At 48.3% G+C, this 22172-nt stretch overlaps 1 pseudogene; it reads left to right on the top strand.

Moving 5' to 3' along the window:
- LOC148149271 (centrosome-associated protein 350-like) overlaps positions 1 to 22172 on the top strand; it is a 1440514-nt pseudogene that overhangs the window by 232177 nt on the left and 1186165 nt on the right.

The raw sequence follows: 22172 nt of genomic DNA, 5'->3' as shown, positions 1-22172 counted from the left end.
AGGAATAAACAAAAATACCATAACTTATAAAGAAAGGACCAAAAAGGTAGGAATAAAATTACAACGAAATAGTAAAGAGAACAATGCAAAAAAAAGATTTAGTAAGAAAAAAGGTCGGTATAAAGAAGTACAGGTATTATATAGTAGGAATAGGAGGTACTTGGCAAGAACCCTGATGGGGGCTCCTGCTAAGAGTGAGTGTCCACTTAATAAGGAGGAATTGGAGGAGTATTATAAAATCAGATTAATGAAGGTTAATGAGAAAAACAATCTAAGAGGGTTCGCAAAGTACGTTAAAAATAATGAAGGGTGGGAGGAAGGTATACTGACAGGCCCAGTGACAGTGGAGGACGTCCTTCAGGTCATTAAGGCGATTGATGTTGAAACTGCTGATGGAATGACCTTAAAGGATGTGACTAAATTGTTTAACAAGGATAACTCCATACTCCCCAGGGTTTACTCTATCTGGATTAAAACCAGGAGAATCCCAAATTGTATGAAGTTGAGTAGGACCGTATTAATTCCCAAAGTTAATAATGAGGAAGAATTAAAGGATATTAATAACTGGAGGCCTATTACTATCGGTCCAATTATACTTAGATTATTTACTAAGATAATGGCCGGTCGGTTAAACAAAGTGATAAACCTAAACAAACGCCAAAAGGGTTTTATGACGGGTGTGGCCGGTTGCGAGGAAAACATTAAAATCTTAGAAAATATCATTAAAGGGGCTAAGAAAAATAGGAAAAGTCTATCAATAGTCTTTGTAGACCTCGCAAGGGCTTTCGACTCTGTAGGGCATAAATTGATTTTAACGGCTTTGAGGAGACTTCAAGTCCCCTCTTTATTCATTAAATTAATAGCAAGTCTATATGAAAATAACTTGACACAAATTGAAGGTTTTAATTGTAAAACAGAACGTATAGGAATTTTAAGAGGGGTAAAGCAAGGTGATGCTTTATCACCGATTTTATTTAATATAGTAATGGACCCTCTAATTACGTCCATAGAAGATAGGAAACAAGGAGTATTTTTAGGTCAGGACGGTAAAAGTTATCATTGCGCTACATTGGCTTTTGCCGATGATATAGCGCTGATTAGCGAATCCTATGAGGGTATGTCATGCAATTTAAAACTGGTAGAGAGATTTTGCTTTAATACAGGGCTAGAAGTCAATATTAAAAAGACCAAAGGTTTTAGCTTTGTTTTTAAAAATAAAACATTTATTTATAATGAGCAGGCCAATTGGAGATTTAATGATGGTTTTATTCAATTTTTTGATCCAGGCCAAACAGATAAATATTTAGGTGCTAAGATCGATCCCTGGATTGGCATCAGCCAAGTGGATTGGGAAGCTCAACTGGAGAATTGGATTGGGAATTTAAAAATAACACCTTTGAAGCCATTACAAAAATTAGAAATTTTAAAAACTTATTTTATACCTAGAATGTTTTACTATTTAATTTTATCAGAATCCTCGGGTAACTACCTCAACAAACTAGACATGATAATTAAAAGTGCCATAAAGGAAATCTTACACCTTCCACAGTCGATCACGGACGGCGTATTATACGCCAAAGTCCGTGATGGAGGTCTTGCATTGACTCGATTGGGAACCTTCATCCCTATCTCGATTATGAGGAAGTTCGAGAGGCTGCACCAATCCAAGGACGAAATTTTGCATGCCTCATTTCGTTTCGAAGGTGAAAGTGTAGCCGAGAAGATGAGGAGGTTGAGTAAACTCAAAGTGTTGGAAGCAATTTGGAAGCCGAACAGTAATCGAGATGAGAAGGAATCGAGTACTATAGAAGATGATAGTAATGAGAATATGGAGGAGCTCAGTAGTGTTAACTACAAGAGCTGGAGATCAGCGGAAAGCGACAAGTGGATAGCCCTCCCGTGTCAGGGAGCAGGCGCTCATTACTATAAGAACGATACTATCTCGAATAATTGGATAAAGAAAGTAAATTATATGAAAACATCAAAAGTAATCAACTCGATTCTGCTGAGGACTAATTCCTTTCCTACAAGGGCATCCCTATCATATGGAAGATCTTTTAATAACAAGGCTTGTAGAAGGTGTAATGCAGCGTCGGAGACGTTGGCGCATATCTCGGGGTGGTGTCCCTTTGTGAAGAATATGCGTATTAAAAGGCACAATAGAGTAGCGGAAGAGCTTACCAAGTTGGTGAGGAAATATGGGTGGACAATTTTCGTGGAACCTAGGATTAAGGATAACACTGGGAAATTATGGATTCCCGACTTAATTTTTAAGAGAGAGAGTCAAATTGCAGTAGTGGACGTGACAATAAGGACAGACTTTCAAATCAACTCCTTGGAAGCAGCTTGGGAGGAAAAAATAACGAAATATAAACATCTTAAAGAAGAAACAATGGATCTTATGGGTCAAGGAGAAGTAACTTTTTATGGGTTCGTGGTTGGCTTCCGAGGAAAATGGCTTGGAAAAAATGACGAGCTCATGAAGAACCTCAGAATTGCGAAGTTTAAATCATTCGCTCAAAATATCACGAACCTGGTTATATCTCTGACCTTGGAGCTGCTGAGAATTTTTATGGACTCTTAGTTTCCCCGTCAGACATAATTTAATAATTTTTTTAACCAATAATTTTTCTTTTTTCTTTTTTTTGTATGGTTTTAATTAGGTGTAATTAGGTTAAGGATTTTTAATTCTGCTTTTAGATGTTTTTAGAAATAAAGTTATCAATTTTAAGTCACTTAATTAAGGGTGGAGGGTAAAGGTGATGATAAATAAAATACACGCTCAACACAACAGATGATGAGTGGTTAACTATCTAACGGTCGAATAATTCAGCTCATCCCTCGCCTTGGTGTAATTCTGGTTCTACAACTTTTGTTGTTTTTTCTTTTCCCGTTCCCTTTAGATCATCCGGCTGTGGTTTTGCTGGATAGGGGTATTCACGCGTCGACGAGCGACGTAAAAACTCGAAAAGGACACTCCATCATGTATGATGAGTGCAATAAATAGCCGGGATGGACACAATGGGTTGAATGGTCTCATTCTGTACTGGAAAATTCTATGATTCTATAATTATGGATGCTACATCTTTGTCACCATGTCCAGGAAGGTGGTGTCGGGATGTATCCGTTATGAAATTACAGAGCTGATTATTCTGCATGTGCTGTGTGTGTTATGCTGCGAAATTCCAACTTTATAAATTATTTCCCATGTTTCCAGGACTGGATCTGCAAAGAGCTGGAAATCTCTTACTGAGAGTGAAATATCCAAAGCATCACTAGGCCCCATTACAAAGCAGGATATATATGTAACACCACAAACTATAGGGTTTGTTTCTTTACCACACCTATGGTGTTAAGTTAGTTCAGGATTGCAAAATTCCATAAAATGTTTACGAGTAGTTTAATAAATTGACTTTGTTTATTCAGCAGCAAACTATCAGCATTCAAACCGGAAACTAACATAAATAGACAGCTGATGTATCTGTTTTTTTTGTAATTCTGCAATTCTTCACTAACTGCTTCAGCTCAACATGTTCTCAGCTGGATTTTTTAAATTTAGTTCAGATCACTGTGCCATCACTAAACCTTGTTTTTAAAGAATCTAAATAACATACATTTCAAAAAGGCTTGTTCTTTCATTAAGAATGCACATTTTTTCGAAAGGTATAAAAATTGCATTCTCAAGCGCTTTCATTGCAAGATTACGTAAAGTAAGTTCATGTCCCACTTCAGAGACCTGTGCTTTGTGAATCAGACTGATGCACCAGTGCAGTGCCATGGGTGTGCTTTGCTGTTCGAGTGCGATCATTTGCTGAGCTGAGGCCCCGGCTGCTCATCAGATAAATGCAAAGAGTCTTTGCTACTTTTGAAAGACAAGCATAGAGGGTCCTTGTGGGTGTCTTAGCTAATATTCAGTCTTCAACGAACACCTAAAACAGTTTATTTCATCTGTGTCATTGCTGGAACTATGCTGTTCAAAATTGGTTTTGGACTTCCAATGTTTCAACCATGTGCTGAAAAATTATTTGATTCATTACAATAAGATTTTGGGGATCATTGATTGTGAAAGACATTATATTTTGGCACTTTCTTTATAGATACCGAGTTATAAACACAAATTGCTTATAAGATCGTCGAGTCGAGATGGACAGAAATCCAACTTGCTCAGTGAACTATGCATCAGATCGAAACAAGTCTGCACTCTTCGATAGTCGACTTGATGACCCCTCTAAGAGTCCTTCTCCAGTTTTCAAAAGTTATTTGAAATCTTGACCTGACTTTGTTGAAGGGCTGGATAATGTGGCAGGAGCTCTTAAATATAGTCGTATGCCAAATCAGTTGGCATTTAGGCCAGAGGATGGTTCTGGTGATGAAAGTGTTGTGTCCGGTCATCAGTCTATGCAAGATGATATCCAGGAGGAACTTAGTCATCTAAAATCATAAGACTCTGATGTCGAAGATGTACTAGGATTGTCTCAGCAATCTGATCAGTCTGAACCCTTGCTGAAGTTAGACATTGAGAAACTGCAGCACATCAATGTCCCTGAGCGTATCAAGGAATTAACTCCAATAAACAGAGTCCTTCTGATGACATAAAACAGCCTTTAGTAGCTTAGCTTGTTGAAAAGACATTTGAGGACTTGAAGGATGAGGAATATTACTTGCACAAGGACGGCTATCCTGATGAGAAGGACGGTGCAAGTGATCATTCAGCCAGTTCTGTGAAGATTGTCAGATCAGTTAAGTCGGGCACCTCCATTGCATCTGCGCGATCTGACTCTGGAGAATTGAAAAGAACTCCATCAGAGAATGATTCTTATTCTCAAGATTTTGAGTACCTTTCCCAAGGAAAGGAAGCAACTTACACAAAGTTTTGAGTCATTGCGAAGGAGGAATGAAGACATGAATAAAAGTTTACACGGTGGGAGTTGCAAAGATGGCCCGGAATCTGCAGAAGTCCTTTCGCGAAGGATCAAAATCACCAGTGACAAAAATCTCACTGAGATCCAAGTGCTCTCCTGTCCTGTGCATTTAAGCAGGAGGGAATGAATGAAGGGGAGAAGCTTTCTCGAAGTGTTTCACCAAGTATCAGTGTGGATGATGAAATCAGTGAGCGACTGGGTGAGAAATACTCTCCCAGCTGTGGTAGCGTACATTCAGAACAACTTGTAGACTTGAAATCACCAACTGAGAAGAGCAAAGTGACGCTAGCAATGAGGACCAGATTCCCATGCCATCACATTCTCCCTCTCCGTGCTGCACCCCAACAGCCATGTTACCTGAAACTGATGAGCTGCCTGAATCCCAAATTGGTGCAAGAATTTTAGTTAGTAGCATCCACTGGGGACACTTCACTTCAATGGCAGAACTAGCTTCGCCAGTGGCTTTTGGCCTGGTGTGGAGCTGGATAAGCCAGAAGGCAGTCATAATGTGACATATGATGGAGTTGAATACTTCACATGCAAGGACAAATGTGGCATCTTTGCTCCTCGCCACAAGATTTCCCTTCGACCTGAACATTATGGGGATGGCATCGATATAACTGAAGATGAAAGGGACCTACTTGTGGAGGATAAATTAGGTCAAGACTACAAAACGTGTTGTGATGAAGGAAAAAAGCCAGAGCTTTCAAAAGGAGTAACAGAACGGCAGACGGAAGAGTTTGAGCTCAGTAAGACTTTAAGCTGAGTTCATTTAAAAACAGCTTGAATGATCAAAATGCAAGTAATCAGTTTTCTGAACCAAGTACCTTTGACTTACTGCACAGTATTAATGAATCTACCAAGGCAGTGGTAACTTTTGGAGTTGACCAAAATTTAAAAGAGAGCTTGCCCAAGTCTGGTGAGGAGGAACGATTGGCAAACTTGTGTGAAGACCAGAATGAAGAAGACATTAACCGTACTGATGTGTTCAAAGAGAAAGCATCCAAGGCAGTACTAGAGACAGAAACCTATATCAATACCAATGTGTCTTCCAGTGCACAAAGAGAGGAGTTTTCACTAAATATCCACAGGAACGCTTCAATTTCTCTGTTGGATTTACTCAACAGGGAAAAGGCTCAATTTAAAGTATTATTCCTCGAGCCTGAATCTGAGGAAATCCATGAGGAGCACGTGGACATCAAAGGAGAGGAACTCAAGGACAATCGTGAGGGTAGCGAAGACTTTAAAGGAGATGATCGGAAGAGCAGTGATTCAAAGGCCAATTCTTTGGTTGATATGTTGCCATCTTCCTTTGTGAAGGACGCGATTGAACAGTTGGAAGAAACCATGGAAGTCTCAAGCTGAGAAGATCCAGCTTACTAATCAAGGATTACAGTTCAAACTGGATGTTGAATCCTGGCCCAGGTCACCTTCCAAGGCTCCAAAGGAGGAACACAAGACTGTTATCCAGTTGGAGACATCTGAAAGAGCTGACAGTGTTGATGATAAGGAGGAAATATTATCTCCAGATCTTTGTCCCTGACCTGTAAGTATTAATTTTGAACCTGTTTTGGGATGGATTTGAATTTCAAGAAGTGGAGATGTGTTATCGGTCTCGAAGCATTGATGCAATTATTTTAGTAATGATTCCAGAGCTTGTTAAATTCCCACATTTGAACATACAGGTAGACAATTCTTTATTCAAAATCCCGAAATCTGAAAAGCTCCGAAATCTGAAGTTTTTGTCGTGAATTGTTTTTGTCTAATTAACAAGATTGTTTGGGTTCACTCCACACCCACTCAACCCACATCACACTGGGGGTGTGGCCCAGCACTGGCAGGCATCAGTTCTGTCTCAGGGCTCATAGTTTTCAAAGTATGGGTCTGCTGTTCAGTAAGAGTTTTAAAAATTTTACTGTTAAACTGTCACTTACTCTGAAAACTAAAGAATTCCGAATTCTGCAAACCAGCTGGTCCCGAGGGTTTTGAATAAAGGATTGTGTCCCTGTCATACCAACAACAGGATGGTGGACCAATGACAGGATTGTTGTTGTTTCCCGAACAATATTTCAAAATACAACTTCACTTTCTTCAGGCACATTTTGCAGGTCATCATTTTCAGAAATTACCCTGAGTGTTCCGCTTTCCCAATGACCCTTTACCAAAAGACTGTTGTGAGGAATATCTTGATAAATTGTGAAATATATTTGTGGGTGATAAAATCAAGTTGTAGGGAATGTACTTAAAATTTCTGGTGTCTCGTTGTTTTCTACCTTGCCCATCAATCTCAAAATATTAGATTCGATTAGATGAGATTACTTACAGTGTGGAAACAGGCCCTTCGGCCCAACAAGCCCACACCGCCCCGCCAAAGCGCAACCCACCCATGCCCCTACTTTTACCCCTTACCTAATACTACGGGCAATTCAGCATGGCCAATTCACCTGACCTGCACATCTTTGGACTGTGGGAGGAAACCAGAGCACCCGGAGGAAACCCACGCAGACACGGGGAGAAAGTGCAAACTCCACACAGTCACTCGCCTGAGGCAGGAATTGAACCCAGATCTCTGGCGCTGTGAGGCAGCAGTGCTAACCACTGTGCACCGTGCCGCCCAAAATACGTATAAGTACACCCAATTATTTCTCAAGGATTTAGTGACCATTTCTACTGTGTAATTATTGAGTTTAGAACTTAAAGATTGCTATTGAAATTCAAATCTTTTCCTCCTGCACTTTTCTGACCTTCCCTCAAAGGGAGGCAATGTTTTTAAAGAGGTTTTTTTTAAACTAAGTTTTGAATAATGCTTTTCAATCTCTGGCTTGTTCAGTGCACACAGTTTATCCAGCGTAGTGTTCTGAAGCAAAGTCCAGAGACTGAATGACCATCTGATTAGAAGAACAGAAGGGTTTATGGTTTGCACATATTAACATTGATTGGACAAGCAGCTCTTTTCATGAAAGTGCTTGACAAGTTCTCATACTGTCCATTCCTTTCTGAGCATTCAATGTAGGAAATTGCTGAAATAGGAGCTTGGGTCACTTTAATTTGATACAGCAACATCCTGACTAAACTGACACATTCTTTTCTGATTTGCATTTACCTACAAATTGCAGGAATATAAAAGGGGTGCAGCAGTCAACTGAAAATGATCTGATTTTGGAAAGCTGAAGCTCAGAACCTTCAGTCTGAAATCGTTCATTCCCCTAAGTATAATAAATAGAAAGATGTAGAGAGTGTGAGCAGAAGAGTTTTTTGTGAGGTGAGATTCAGCTTTTGGCATTTGAACACAAAATTATTTTCCCTTAGTTAAGCAAGAAAGGTATGGGTGAAGAGTGCTCCACAGCAGCTCTGATTGATGATATGTATAACAGAGCATGTTAAAAACATTATCTTGATCCTGATGACTGCATTGAATTCAATTTACCATTTTGCCCCTTCCCTAAAAATCCAAAGCCCCTTTCTCCTCCACTGTTTGTACTCTCCCATTATTAATTTATCATCCTCATCATCACCAGAATGTTATCCAATAAATCCCATCTGTCATAACTTTGCTCACTCTGAGAGTCTATAGTTTCTGCTTCTATTTACATAATATATGGTGTCTCTTCCAGTCACTCCGTATTTGTTTCAAGTTCTTCTGTATCATTTCTGTCTTTCTATTGCTGTTTCCATTTGTTGATAAGACAATACATGATTATTATTCACCTTCGTAAAACTCTCTAGAATCATGATGTTCCACATGTCACTCCATAATTTTCAGTTAAAGAGTGCCTCAAAGGTTGAACTTCTCAATCTGTGATCATGTCTGTACCTCTTTTCCTGATAATATCTTGAGAATATGCACTATGTTGAGATTCCCAAAATTGACCAAAATATTTGAAGATCTTATGCAACTGTCATGGAAATTAAATCGACTTGACTCAACTATTAGCAAGAGCAAAGAAAGGATTTTTATTTAAATTCTGCAGAATTGACCCAGTATATTCAGCTAGATGCCTCAATGTAAGGGGTATCTGAGCATTGTTCAGATACTTGCCTTATACTGTTTCTTATCACGCTCTCAAAGGCAAAGACTGGGAAAACTCAAATTGTTATTCTCTCATCCCCTGGTCTTGGACATGACAGTTCTTCAGCTTTCGCTGAGTACGACTATCGCAAGGTCAAGGTGAATGTTTACAAAATTCAAACAGCTGACTGCAGACCTCCTCAAAGTATTGTTTACAAAGCTCAGCACAGCATTAAGTTTTAGAAAAGCATTCTCTTTCAAATTTCACAGTAAATGGATAATTTTCCATTACACAACTTAATGTGACTTAAATTGTTTGTGTCCAGTTGGAAGAGCCAGCTGTTTTTTTAATGGCCATATCTATCACCTTAAATGGCCTGTATGTTTGAATACTTTGTGGCCTTTGCTGTAATCGGATTAGGATTTTACCGTTTCAGGTGTGATTCCTTTTTTATCTTCTCAATGTATGACTTCGTCTCACTCTCAACTTCAATTCCATCTTCCGGTAAATATTCTTCTGTATCTGTCACTGCATTACAATTCCATCTCTGTCCCTTCAACCCAAGTTGGAATCGTTTAGTTTCCTTCTCTTAAACACAATCTTGACTTGGGAATTTATTACTATAACAATTAAGGGCAATCTGAGCATGGGCTCCTGTGGGTCCCTTCCATTCTCCACACTTTTTTTTATTTCAAAAATATACTTTATTCATAAAATAATTTGATGGTCTGTACAGTTGGTCATGCCATACATATGTAAACATGTACACACAGAGATCAGAATTTATCATTTTTATACAGGTCTGTACATTTTTCAATCATATGCCCATATGATTAGCTGAGGTGTCAGCAGAGCCCAAATGACTGCATGGGCCCCCTGTTCTTCGTTAGGCAGGCAGACTTTACACAGTGGTCTTTCCCCACCGCGCCTTGGCGGCAGCTGCCCCAAGCTTCAGCGCGTCCCTCAACACGTAGTCCTGGACCATGGAATGTGCCAGTCTGCAACACTCAGTCGGGGTCAACTCCTTCAGCTGGAAGATCAGCAGGTTTCGGACCACCCAGAGAGCTTCCTTCACCGAATTGATGATCCTCCAGGCACAGTTGATGTTCGTCTCGGTGTGCTTCCCGGGGAACAGACCGTAGAGCATGGAGTCCCGCGTCACGGCACTGCTCGGGACGAACCTTGACAAACACCACAGCATTCCTCTCCAGACTTCCTCTGCATATGCACATTCCAGAAGGAGGTGTATGACAGTCTCGTCCCCCTCGCAGCCGCTTCGAGGGCAGCGTGCGGTGCGGCTGAGAGTCCGGGCGTGCATAAAGGATCTCACAGGCAGAGCCCTTCTCACCACCAGTCAAGCCATGTCTTGGTGCTTGTTGGAAAGTTCTGGCAATGAGGCATTCTGCCAAATGGCTTTGACAGTCTGCTCAGGGAACCGCTCGATAGGATCCGCCCTCTCCTTTTCCCGAAGGGTCTCAAGGACACTTCGTGCTGACCACTTCCTAATGGACTTGTGGTCAAAGGTGTTTTTCTTCATAAATTTCTCCACGAAGGACAGGTGATACGGAACGGTCCAACTACTCGGAGCGTTCCGCGGCAGCGAGGCCAGGCCCATCCTTCGCAACACCGGGGACAGGTAGAACCTCAGTATGTAGTGACACTTGGTGTTTGCGTACCGGGGATCCACGCACAGCTTGATGCAGCCACACACAAAGGTGGCCATCAGGGTGAGGGTGGCATTGGGTGTATGTTTTCCCCCGTTGCCCAGATCTTTGTACAGTGAGTCCCTTCGGACCCGGTCCATCTTTGACCTCCATATAAACTGGAAGATGGCCCGGGTGACTGCAGCGACACAGGTTCTGGGAATAGGCCAGACCTGTGCCACGTATAATAGCAATGACAGTGCCTCACACCTGATGACCAGGTTTTTTCCCGCAATGGAGAGCGACCGTAGCTTCCATCTGTCCAGTTTCTGCCTCACTTTGCTGATACGCTCCTCCCAGGTCTTGGCGCATGCCCCAACCCCTCCGAACCAAATACCCAGCACCTTCAGGTGGTCAGTCCTGACGGTGAAGGGGATCTAGGATTGGTCGGCCCAGTTCCCAAAGAGCATGGCCTCGCTCTTGCCTCGGTTTACCTTGGCCCCTGATGCCCGTTCGAACTGGTCACATATGCGCATGAGTCTGCGCATGGACAGCGGATCCGAGCAGAAAACAGCGACATCATCCATGTACAGGGAGGCCTTAACCTGCAGGCCCCCGCTGCCAGGAATAGTCACCCCTCTCAGACTCGCATCCTTCCTGATGGACTCGGCAAATGGCTCTATGCAGCACACAAACAAGGCAGGAGAGAGGGGGCAGCCCTGCCTGACTCCAGATCTGACTGGGAAGCTATCTGATTCCCACCCATTGATTGAGACTGCACTGACAATGTTGGTGTAGAGCAGTCTGATCCAATTGCAGATTCCCTCCCCAAAGCCCATTTTGGAGAGAACATCTCTCATATAAGTGTGTGATATCCTGTCAAAGGCTTTCTCCTGGTCCAGGCTGATCAGGCAGGTTCCAACCCTCTGTCCTGCACGTAGGCGATCGTATCCCTGAGGAGTGCGAGACTCTCAGCGATCTTCCTGCCCGGCACAGCACAGGTTTGGTCAGGGTGAATTACCGACCCTAGAGCAGACCTGACCCGGTTGGCGATTACCTTTGACAGAATTTTGTAATCCGCATTCAACAGTGAGATTGGTCTCCAATTTTTGAGTTCCTCCCTCTCCCCCTTCCGCTTGTAGACGAGGGTGATGATGCCTTTCCTCATGGATTCACTCATGGTACCTGCCCGAAGCATACTGATATGCACCTCCAGCAGGTCCCAGCCAATCAAGTCCCACAGAGCGGAATAGAGCTCGACCGGTAAGCCGTCGCTTCCGGGAGTTTTATTCTTTTCGAAGGACTCGAGGGCCTTGGTCAGCTCATCCAGAGATAGCGGCTGGTCCAGCCTCTCCCGTTTTCTGTCGTCTAAGACCTCCGTGATAGAGGACAGGAACGACTGGGAGGCCGCGCTGTCGGTCAGCTTCGCGTCATACAGACTGGCGTAGAAGGATTTACTGATCCTCATGACGTCAGCCTGAGACGATGTTAGCGAGCCATCTTCTTCCTTCAGGCTGCTGAGCACAGAGCTCTCTTTGTGCACCTTCTGGAAGAAGAAACATGAGCACATCTCGTCCTGCTCCACCGGGTGGACCCTGGACCGGAAGATTATCTTGGAGGCCTCCGAAGCAAAGAGCGAGGCTTGCTGGCCCTTCACCTCCTTGAGGTCCTCCGTGACATCCACCCCTATCGTCTGCAACAGGAGCAGGTTCTGAATACTTTCCTTGAGCTGGGACAGTTTTCCCCGCCTCTCTCTCGCCTCCTGAACACCTTTGAGGGTGAAGAACCTCTTGATGTTCCCTTTTACTGTTTCCACCAGTCCGCTGGGGACTCAAAGAGGGGCTTCACGGTTCTCCAACCTGCGTAGTCCCTCTTGAGCTCCTAATGTTTCCCGGGGTCAACAGCTTTGTGTTCATCTTCCACGTTCCCTTACCAGCCCGCTGCTCGTCCTGTAGGTGACAGTCGGCCAGCAGGAGGCAGTGGTCAGAGAAGAACACCGGCTTGACGTCGGTGGATCTGACCGAGAGCGTTCGGGACACAAACAGGTAGTCTATCCTTGAGCGGATAGACCCGTCTGCCCGTGACCAGGTGTATCTACGCTGCGCTCCGTCTGCAGAGGCGCTGAAGACATTGTGCAGCTTGGCATCTTTTACCGTGTCCATCAGGGCTCTGGAAGTGGCGTCCAGTTTACTGTCCCCCCCCCGCCGGATCGTCCATCTGCATCAATGATACAGTTGAAGTCTCCGGCCAGAATGACCGGCCTGGACGTAGCCAGCAACAGTGGAAGCTGCTGCAGGACGGCCAACCGTTCACTCTTACCCACTGGGGCGTACACATTAATCAGTCTCAGGGGAGCATTCCTGCACATGATGTCGGCGACGAGGAGGTGCCCGCCCACCACCTCCTTAACCTCGGAGATGGTGAAGTTGCCTCCTCTCAACAGGATACCCAGGCCGGAGGCGCGGCTATCGTTGACCCCGACCAAACTGACGGCCCATGGGCCCACAGGCTCGACCATCTCCTGTAGCTGCTGAGGTGCGGTATCCCACACTCCTGCAGAAACAGAACGTTGGCTTTAACGTTGGCCAGGAAGGCCATCGTAGAAACACATCGCGTAACCGATTTGATGCTACGCACATTGATGCTGTCAATTTTTAACCCCGTTTTAACAGTTTACGAGGTTAACAGTGTCCATTTGCTGCTGGTCTTGCCCCTCTGGGGTAGCTGTGTGCATCCCCGTGGTGACGGCAAACTGCTGGACCCTCCTAGGGCTGAGGTAGCTGCCCGGCTCCATGCTGGAACCATTTCCCTGCTCTGGTGTCTTCGGGTCGGGCCCAGGGTCTGCACTGTCCAGTTCTCCATCTGACAGCGGTGCTGTCACAGGACCGCTGCTCCCAGTTACCTGGAGCTTTGGGCCGGTGGGTACCTCTTGGTTCTCACGGGGTGGGGGGAGGCCTTCACCCATCCCCTCAGAGGGATCGTCTTTTCCTGCTTGGGCGGTGCTGCCCTCCTTTTTCCCCGCGGCGCTCTGTCTCTTCCTCCGGTGACGACCCGCCTTGCGCCCATCCTCACCGTCGGAAGAGCTGCATGTGTCCTCGTCGCGTAGGTGTCGCTTCCCCCCTCGCTGGGTGGCTTTGGGAGGTTTCCTCTTCCTGCTTTTCACAGTAATCCAATCCTCTGCTTCCTTTGGTCCCTTCTCTTCCATTTCCTCCGTCTGTCCTGAAGGAGCTTGGATCGGCTGCTGCACCTCCCCGCTGTCTGCCGTCTGCTCCGCTACAGCCCGCCCTTCCTTCTGGTTGCCTCCAGACACCGTTCCCGTGCTGTTTTGTGGTACCTTGCTGGTCTTGGGCGGTCCACGGCTCGTGTTGCCACCTCCGGCCATCTGTGCGTAGGTGCCGGCCCCTCGTCTTGGGCAGGCCTTGTACATGTGGCCCGCCTCTCCGCACAGATTACAGTTCTTGGCCTCCTTACATTCCTTGGTCGGGTGGCCTTCCTGCTTGCAGTTTCGTCAGACGGTTACCTTACAGTCCGCCGCCATGTGGCCTGACCTCCCGCAGGTTCGGCACACTTTTGGCTGCCCTGCGTATGTCAGGTAACCTCTGCTTCCTCCGATGGCAAAGCTGGAGGGTGGGTGGAGGATGTTCCCACTGGCATCGACCCTCAGGGTTACCCTGACCTGTCGTTTGCTTGTCCAGATCCCGAAAGGATCGACCACATCGGTACTCTCTCCCTCGACCTGGACGTATCTCCTCAAGAAGGTCAGGACATCTGCTGCTGGGACGTGAGGGTTGTACATCTGGATTGTTACAACCCGACTCCTCTGCGCAGGAAGCACACACAACGGGACTGCCGACAAGATGGAGAACAGAGGTTCCCCTTCCTTCTCCTTGAAGACCTTCAGGAGCTGCTCGCAATTCTTCACGGTCCTGAAGGTCACATCGAAATAGCCTGCCGCAGGGAAATCCTGCAGGCAGTACATGTCCGCTTTTTTTTTTATATTTCAAAAATATACTTTATTCATAAAATAATTTGATGGTCTGTATAGTCAGTCATGCCATACATATGTAAACATGTACATACAGAGATCAGAATTTATCATTTTTATACAGGTCTGTACATTTTTCAATCATATGCCCATATAATTAGTTGAGGCGTCAGCAGAGCCCAAATGACTGCGTGGGCCCCCTGTTCTTAGGCAGGCAGATGTTACACGGTGGTCTTTCCCCACTGCGCCTTGGCGGCAGCTGCCCCAAGCTTCAGCGCATCCCTCAAATCATAGTCCTGGACCTTGGAATGTGCCAGTCTGCAGCACTCAGTCGGCGTCAGCTCCTTCAGCTGGAAGATCAACAGGTTTCGGACCACCCAGAGAGCGTCCTTCACCGGGTTGATGATCCTCCAGGCACAGTTGATGTTCGTCTCGGTGTGCATCCCGGGGAACAGGCCGTAGAGCACGGAGTCCCGCGTCACGGCGCTGCTCGGGACGAACCTCGACAAACACCACAGCATTCCTCTCCAGACTTCCTCTGCATAGACACATCCCAGAAGGAGGTGTGTGACAGTCTCGTCCCCCCCGCAGCCGCTTCAAGGACAGCGTGCGGTGCGGCTGAGAGTCCGGGCGTGCATAAAGGATCTCACAGGCAGAGCCCTTCTCACCACCAGCCAAGCCATGTCTTGGTGCTTGTTGGAAAGTTCTGGTGATGAGGCATTCTGCCAAATGGCTTTGACACTCTGCTCAGGGAACCGCTCGATAGGATCCGTCCTCTCCTTTTCCCGAAGGGTCTCAAGGACACTACGTGCTGCCCACTTCCTGATGGACTTGTATTCAAAGGTGTTTTTCTTCATAAACTTCTCCACGAAGGACAGGTGATACGGAACGGTCCAACTACTCGGAGTGTTCCGCGACAGCGAGGCCAGGCCCATCCTTCTCAACACTCTTACCCGCTGGGGCGTACACGTTGATTAGTCTCACGGGAGCGTTTCTGTCTGTAACATCAGCGAGGAGGAGGCGCCCGCCCACCACCTCCTTAACCTCGGAGATGGTGAAGTTGCCTCCCCGTAACAGAATACCCAGGCCCGAGGAGCGGTTATCGTTACCCCCCGACCACACTGACGGCCCATGGGCCCACAAGCTCGACCATCTCCTGTAACTGCTGAGGTGTGGTATCCCACACTCCTGCAGAAACAGGACATCGGCTTTCACGTTGGCCAGGAAGGCCAGTGTTGAAACACATCGCGCAGCAGATTTTATGCTGCGCACATTGATAGTTGCAATTTTAAACCCCATTTTGTTAACAGGTTGTAAGGTTACCCATGTCCGATTGTCGCTGGCCCTGCCCCTCTGGGGTAGCTGTCTGCATCCCCATGCAGCACACAAACTGCTGGACCCTCGCAGGGCTGAGGTAGCTGTCTAGTTCCTCACTCGGCCCATTTGCCCGCTCCGGTGTCATCGGGCCGAGACCAGGGTCCACGCTGTCTGTTTCTATATCTGACAGCGGGGCTGTCAGAGGGTCGCTGCTCCCAGTGACCTGGAGCTGTGTGGCGGCGGGGCCCTCCTGGCTTTCACCTGGTGGGGGGTGGTGGTTTCCCATTTCCTCAGGAGGTTCGTCCCTTGGTTGGCAGTTGCTGCTCTCCTTTCTCCTCGCAGCGCTCTGCCTCTTCTTTTGGTGACGACCCTCCTTACGTCCGTCCTCATCCTCCGAAGAGCTGTCCGTGTCTTCCAGCTGCAGCTGCCTTTTCCCCTTTTTCTGGGAGGTCTTGGTGACTGGGTGGGTTTTCCTCTTCCTGTTTTTCACCACGGTCCATTCCTCTGCCTCCTTCTTTCCCTTCTCCGCCTCCTCCTCCTGTCCTGTCGGAGCTTCGCGCGGCAGCTGTACCTCTCCGGTAACTGTCATCTGCTCTGCTCCGGCCTGTCCTTCCTGTTGCATGCCCCCTGACACCATTCCCTTGCCGGTTTGCGGTGCCTTGCCGTCCTTTTGTGGCCCGCCTCCGGCCATCTGCGCGTAGGTGGCGGCCCCTCGTCTTGGGCAGGCCCTGTACACGTGGCCCGCCTCCCCGCACAGATTGCAGTTCTTTTCCTCCTTGCACTCTTTGGTTGGGTGACCCTCCTTCTTGCAATTGCGACAGATCGTGACCTTGCAGTCCGCCGCCATGTGGCCTGACCTCCCACAGGTTCGGCACACTTTCGGCTGCCCTGCATAAGTCAGGTACCCTCTGCTCCCTCCGATAGCAAAGCTGGAGGGTGGGTGGAGGATATTCCCTCAGGGTTATCTTGACCTGTCGTTTGCTAGTCCAGATCCCGAAAGGGTCAATCACATCGGTGTTTTGACCCTCGACCTGCACATATCTTCCCAGGAACGTCAGGACATCAGTTGCTGGCACGTAGGGGTTGTACATTTGGATTGTAACAACCCGGCTCCTCTGTGCAGGAAGCACACACAACGGGACCGCCGACAAGATGGAGAACAGCGGCTCCCCTTCCTCTTCTTTGAAGACCTTCAGGAGCTGCTCACGTTGCTTCACGCTCCTGAAGGTGACATCGAAGTAGCCTGCCCCAGGGAAATCCTGCAGGCAGTACACTTTTTTTTATTTCAAAAATATACTTTATTCATAAAATAATTTGATGGTCTGTACAGTTGGTCATGCCATACATATGTAAACATGTACATACAGAGATCAAAACTTATCATTTTTATACAGGTCTGTACATTTTTCAATCATATGCCCATATAATTAACTGAGGCGTCAGCAGAGCCCAAATGACTGCATGGGCCCCCTGTTCTTCGTTAGGCAGGCAGATGTTACACAGTGGTCTTTCCCCACCGCGCCTTGGCGGCAGCTGCCCCAAGCTTCAGCGCGTCCCTCAACACGTAGTCCTGGACCATGGAATGTGCAACACTCAGTCGAGGTCAACTCCTTCAGCTGGAAGATCAGCAGGTTTCGGACCACCCAGAGAGCGTCCTTCACCAAGTTGATGATCCTCCAGGCACAGTTGATGTTCGTCTCGGTGTGCGTCCCGGGGAACAGACCGTAGAGCACGGAGTCCCGCGTCACGGTGCTGCTTGGGACGAACTTCGACAAACACCACAGCATTCCTCTCCAGACTTCCCCTGCACAGGCACATTCCAGAAGGAGGTGTGTGACAGTCTCGTCCCCCCCGCAGCCGCTTCGAGGGCAGCGTGCGGTGCGGCTGAGTGTCCGGGCGTGCATAAAGGATCTCACAGGTAGAGCCCTTCTCACCACCAGCCAAGCCATGTCTTGGTGCTTGTTGGAAAGTTCTGACGATGAGGTATTCTGCCAAATGGCTTTGACAGTCTGCTCAGGGAACCGCTTGATAGGATCCGCCCTCTCCTTTTCCCGAAGGGTCTCAAGGACACTACATGCTGACCACTTCCTGATGGACTTGTGGTCAAAGGTGTTTCTCTTCATAAACTTCTCCATGAAGGCAGTACACGTCTTTTTTTTATTTCAAAAATATACTTTATTCATAAAATAATTTGATGGTCTGTACAGTTGGTCATGCCATACATATGTAAACATGTACACACAGAAATCAAACCTTATCATTTTTATACAGGTCTGTACATTTTTTGATCATATGCCCATATAATTAGCTGAGGCGTCAGCAGAGCCCAAATGACTGTATGGGCCCCCTGTTCTTCGTTAGGCAGGCAGACTTTACACAGTGGTCTTTCCCCACCGCGCCTTGGCGGCAGCTGCCCCAAGCTTCAGCGAGTCCCTCAACACGTAGTCCTGGACCATGGAATGTGCCAGTCTGCAACACTCAGTCGGGGTCAACTCCTTCAGCTGGAAGATCAGCAGGTTTCGGACCACCCAGAGAGCGTCCTTCACCAAGTTGATGATCCTCCAGGCACAGTTGATGTTCATCTCGGTGTACGTCCCGGGGAACAGGCCGTAGAGCACGGAGTCCCGCGTCACGGCGCTGCTCGGGACGAACCTCGACAAACACCACTGCATTCCTCTCCAGACTTCCTCTGCGTAGGCACATTCCAGAAGGAGGTGTGTCACAGTCTTGTCCCCGCCGCAGCCGCTTCGAGGGCAGCGTGCGGTGCGGCTGAGAGTCCGGGCGTGCATAAAGGATCTCACAGGTAGAGCCCTTCTCACCACCAGTCAAGCCATGTCTTGGTGCTTGTTGGAAAGTTCTGGCGATCAGGCATTCTGCCAAATGGTTTTGACAGTCTGCTCAGGGAACCGCTCGATAGGATCCGCCCTCTCCTTTTCCCGAAGGGTCTCAAGGACACTATGTGCTGACCACTTCCTAATGGACTTATGGTCAAAGGTGTTTTTCTTCATAAATTTCTCCACGAAGGACAGGTGATACGGAACGGTCCAACTACTCGGAGCGTTCCGCGGTAGCGAGGCCAGGCCCATCCTTCGCAACACCGGGGACAGGTAGAACCTCAGTACGTAGTGACACTTGGTGTTTGCCTACCGGGGATCCACACACAGCTTGATGCAGCCACACACAAAGGTGGCTATCAGGGTGAGGGTGGCATTGGGTGTATATTTACCCCCGTTGCCCAGCTCTTTATACAGTGAGTCCCTTCGGACCCGGTTCATCTTTGACCTCCATATAAACTGGAAGATGGCCCGGGGGACTGCAGCGGCACAGGTTCTGGGAATAGGCCAGACCTGTGCCACGTATAATAGCAATGACAGTGCCTCACACCTGATGACCAGGTTTTTTCCCGCAATGGAGAGCGACCGTAGCTTCCATCTGCCCAGTTTCTGCCTCACTTTGCTGATACGCTCCTCCCAAGACTTGGCGCACGCCCCAGCCCCCCCGAACCCAAATACCCAGCACCTTCAGATGGTCGGTCCTGACGGTGAAGGGAATTGAGGATTCGTCGGCCCAGTTCCCAAAGAGCATGGCCTCGCTCTTGCCTCGGTTTACTTTGGCCCCTGAGGCCCGTTCGAACTGGTCACATATGCGCATGAGTCTGCGCACGGACAGCAGATCCGAGTAGAAAACGGCGACGTCATCCATGTACAGGGAGGCCTTAACCTGCAGGCCCCCGCTGCCAGGAATAGTCACCCCTCTCAGGCTCGCATCTTCCTGATGGATTTGGCAAATGGCTCAATGCAGCACACAAACAAGGCAGGAGAGAGAGGGCAGCCCTGCCTGACTCCAGATCTGACTGATTCCCACCCATTGATTGAGACTGCACTGACAATGTTGGTGTAGAGCAGTCTGATCCAATTGCAGATTCCCTCCCCAAAGCCTATTTTGGAGAGAACATCTCTCATATACCTGTGTGATATCCTGTCAAAGGCTTTCTCCTGGTCCAGGCTGATCAGGCAGGTGTCCAACCCTCTGTCCTGCAAGTAGGCGATCGTATCCCTGAGGAGTGCGAGACTCTCAGCGATCTTCCTGCCCGGCACAGCACAGGTTTGGTCAGGGTGAATTACCGACCCTAGAGCAGACCTGACCCGGTTGGCGATTACCTTTGACAGAATTTTGTAATCCGCATTCAACAATGAGATTGGTCTCCAATTTTTGAGTTCCTCCCTCTCCCCCTTCCGCTTGTAGACGAGGGTGATGATGCCTTTCCTCATGGATTCACTCATGGTACCTGCCCGAAGCATACTGACATACACCTCCAGCAGGTCCTGGCCAATCAAGTCCCACAGAGCGGAATAGAGCTCGACCGGTAAGCCGTCGCTTCCGGGAGTTTTATTCTTTTCGAAGGACTCGAGGGCCTTGGTCAGCTCGTCCAGAGATAGCGGCTGGTCCAGCCTCTCCCGTGTTCTGTCGTCTAAGACCTCCGTGATAGAGGACAGGAACGACTGGAGGCCGCGCTGTCCGTCGGCTTCGCGTCATACAGACTGGCGTAGAACGATTTACTGATCCTCATGACGTCAACCTGAGATGACGTTAGCGAGCCATCATCTTCCTTCAGGCTGCTGAGCACAGAGCTCTCTTTGTGCACCTTCTGGAAGAAGAAACGTGAGCACGTCTCGTCCTGCTCCACCGAGCGGACCCTGGACCGGAAGATTATCTTGGAGGCCTCCGAAGCAAAGAGCGAGGCTTGCTGGCCCTTCACCTCCTTGAGGTCCTCTGTGACATCCACCCCCATCGTCTGCAGCAGGAGCAGGTTCTGCATACTTTCCTGGAGCTGGGACAGTTTTCCCCGCCTCTCTCTCGCCTCCTGAACACCTTTGAGGATGAAGAACCTCTTGATGTTCCCTTTTACTGTTTCCCACCAGTCCGCTGGGGACTCAAAGAGGGGCTTCACGGTTCTCCAACCTGCGTAGTCCCTCTTGAGCTCCTCAATGTTTCCCGGGGTCAAGAGCTTGGTGTTCAGCTTCCACGTTCCCTTCGAAGCCCGCTGCTCGTCCTGTAGGTGACAGTCAGCCAGCAGGAGGCAGTGGTCGGAGAAGAACACCGGCTTGGTGTCAGTGGATCTGACCGAGAGCGTTCGGGACACAAACAGGTAATCTATCCTTGAGCGGATAGACCCGTCTACCGTGACCAGGTGTATCTACGCTGCGCTCCGTCTGCAGGGGCGCTGAAGACGTCGTGCAGCTTGGCATCTTTTACCATGTCCATCAGGGCTCTGGACGTGGTGTCCAGTTTACTGTCCCCCCCGCCGGATCGTCCATCTGCATCAATGATACAGTTGAAGTCTCCGGCCAGAATGACCGGCCTGGACGTAGCCAGCAACAGTGGAAGCTGCTACAGGACGGCCAACCGTTCACTCTTACCCACTGGGGCGTACACATTAATCAGTCTCAGGGGAGCATTCCTGTACATGATGTCGGCGACGAGGAGGCGCCCCCCCACCCCCTCCTTAACCTCGGAGATGGTTAAGTTGCCTCCTCTCAACAGGATACCCAGGCCGGAGGCGCGGCTGTCGTTGACCCCCGACCAAACTGACGGCCCATGGGCCCATAAGCTCGACCATCTCCTGAAGCTGCTGAGGTGCGGTATCCCACACTACTGCAGAAACAGGGCGTCGCCTTTAACGTTGGCCAGGAAGGCCATCATAGAAACACATTGCGTAGCTGATTTGATGCTACGCACATTGATGCTGGCAACTCTTATCCCCATTTTAACAGTTTACAAGGTAAACAGTGTCCATTTGCTGCTGGTCTTGCCCCTCTGGGGTAGCTGTGTGCATTCCCGTGGTGACGGCAAACTGCTGGACCATCCCAGGGCTGAGGTAGCTGTCCGGCTCCACGCTGGAACCATTTCCCCGCTCTGGTGTCTTCGGGTCGGGCCCAGGGTCTGCACTGTCCAGTTCTCCACCTGACAGCGGGGCTGTCACAGGACCGCTGCTCCCAGTTACCTGGAGCTGTGGGCCGGTGGGTACCTCTTGGTTCTCACCGGGTGGGGGGAGGGCTTTACCCGTCCCCTCAGAGGGATCATCTTTTCCTGCTTGGGCGGTGCTGCCCTCCTTTTTCCCCGCGGCGCTCTGTCTCTTCCTCTGGTGACGACCCGCCTTGCGCCCATCCTCACCCTCGGAAGAGCTGCATGTGTCCTCGTCGCGTAGGTGTCGCTTCCCCCCTCGCTGGGTGGCTTTGGGAGGTTTCCTCTTCCTGCTTTTCACAGTAATCCAATCCTCTGCTTCCTTTGGTCC

This window comes from Chiloscyllium plagiosum, unplaced genomic scaffold, assembly GCF_037043375.1.
Source record: "Chiloscyllium plagiosum isolate Xiang-an unplaced genomic scaffold, Cpla_swu_hap1 HiC_scaffold_9, whole genome shotgun sequence".
In the NCBI taxonomy this organism is placed as follows: Eukaryota; Metazoa; Chordata; class Chondrichthyes; order Orectolobiformes; family Hemiscylliidae; genus Chiloscyllium; species Chiloscyllium plagiosum.
This window is presented reverse-complemented; position numbering and strand designations above follow the sequence as displayed.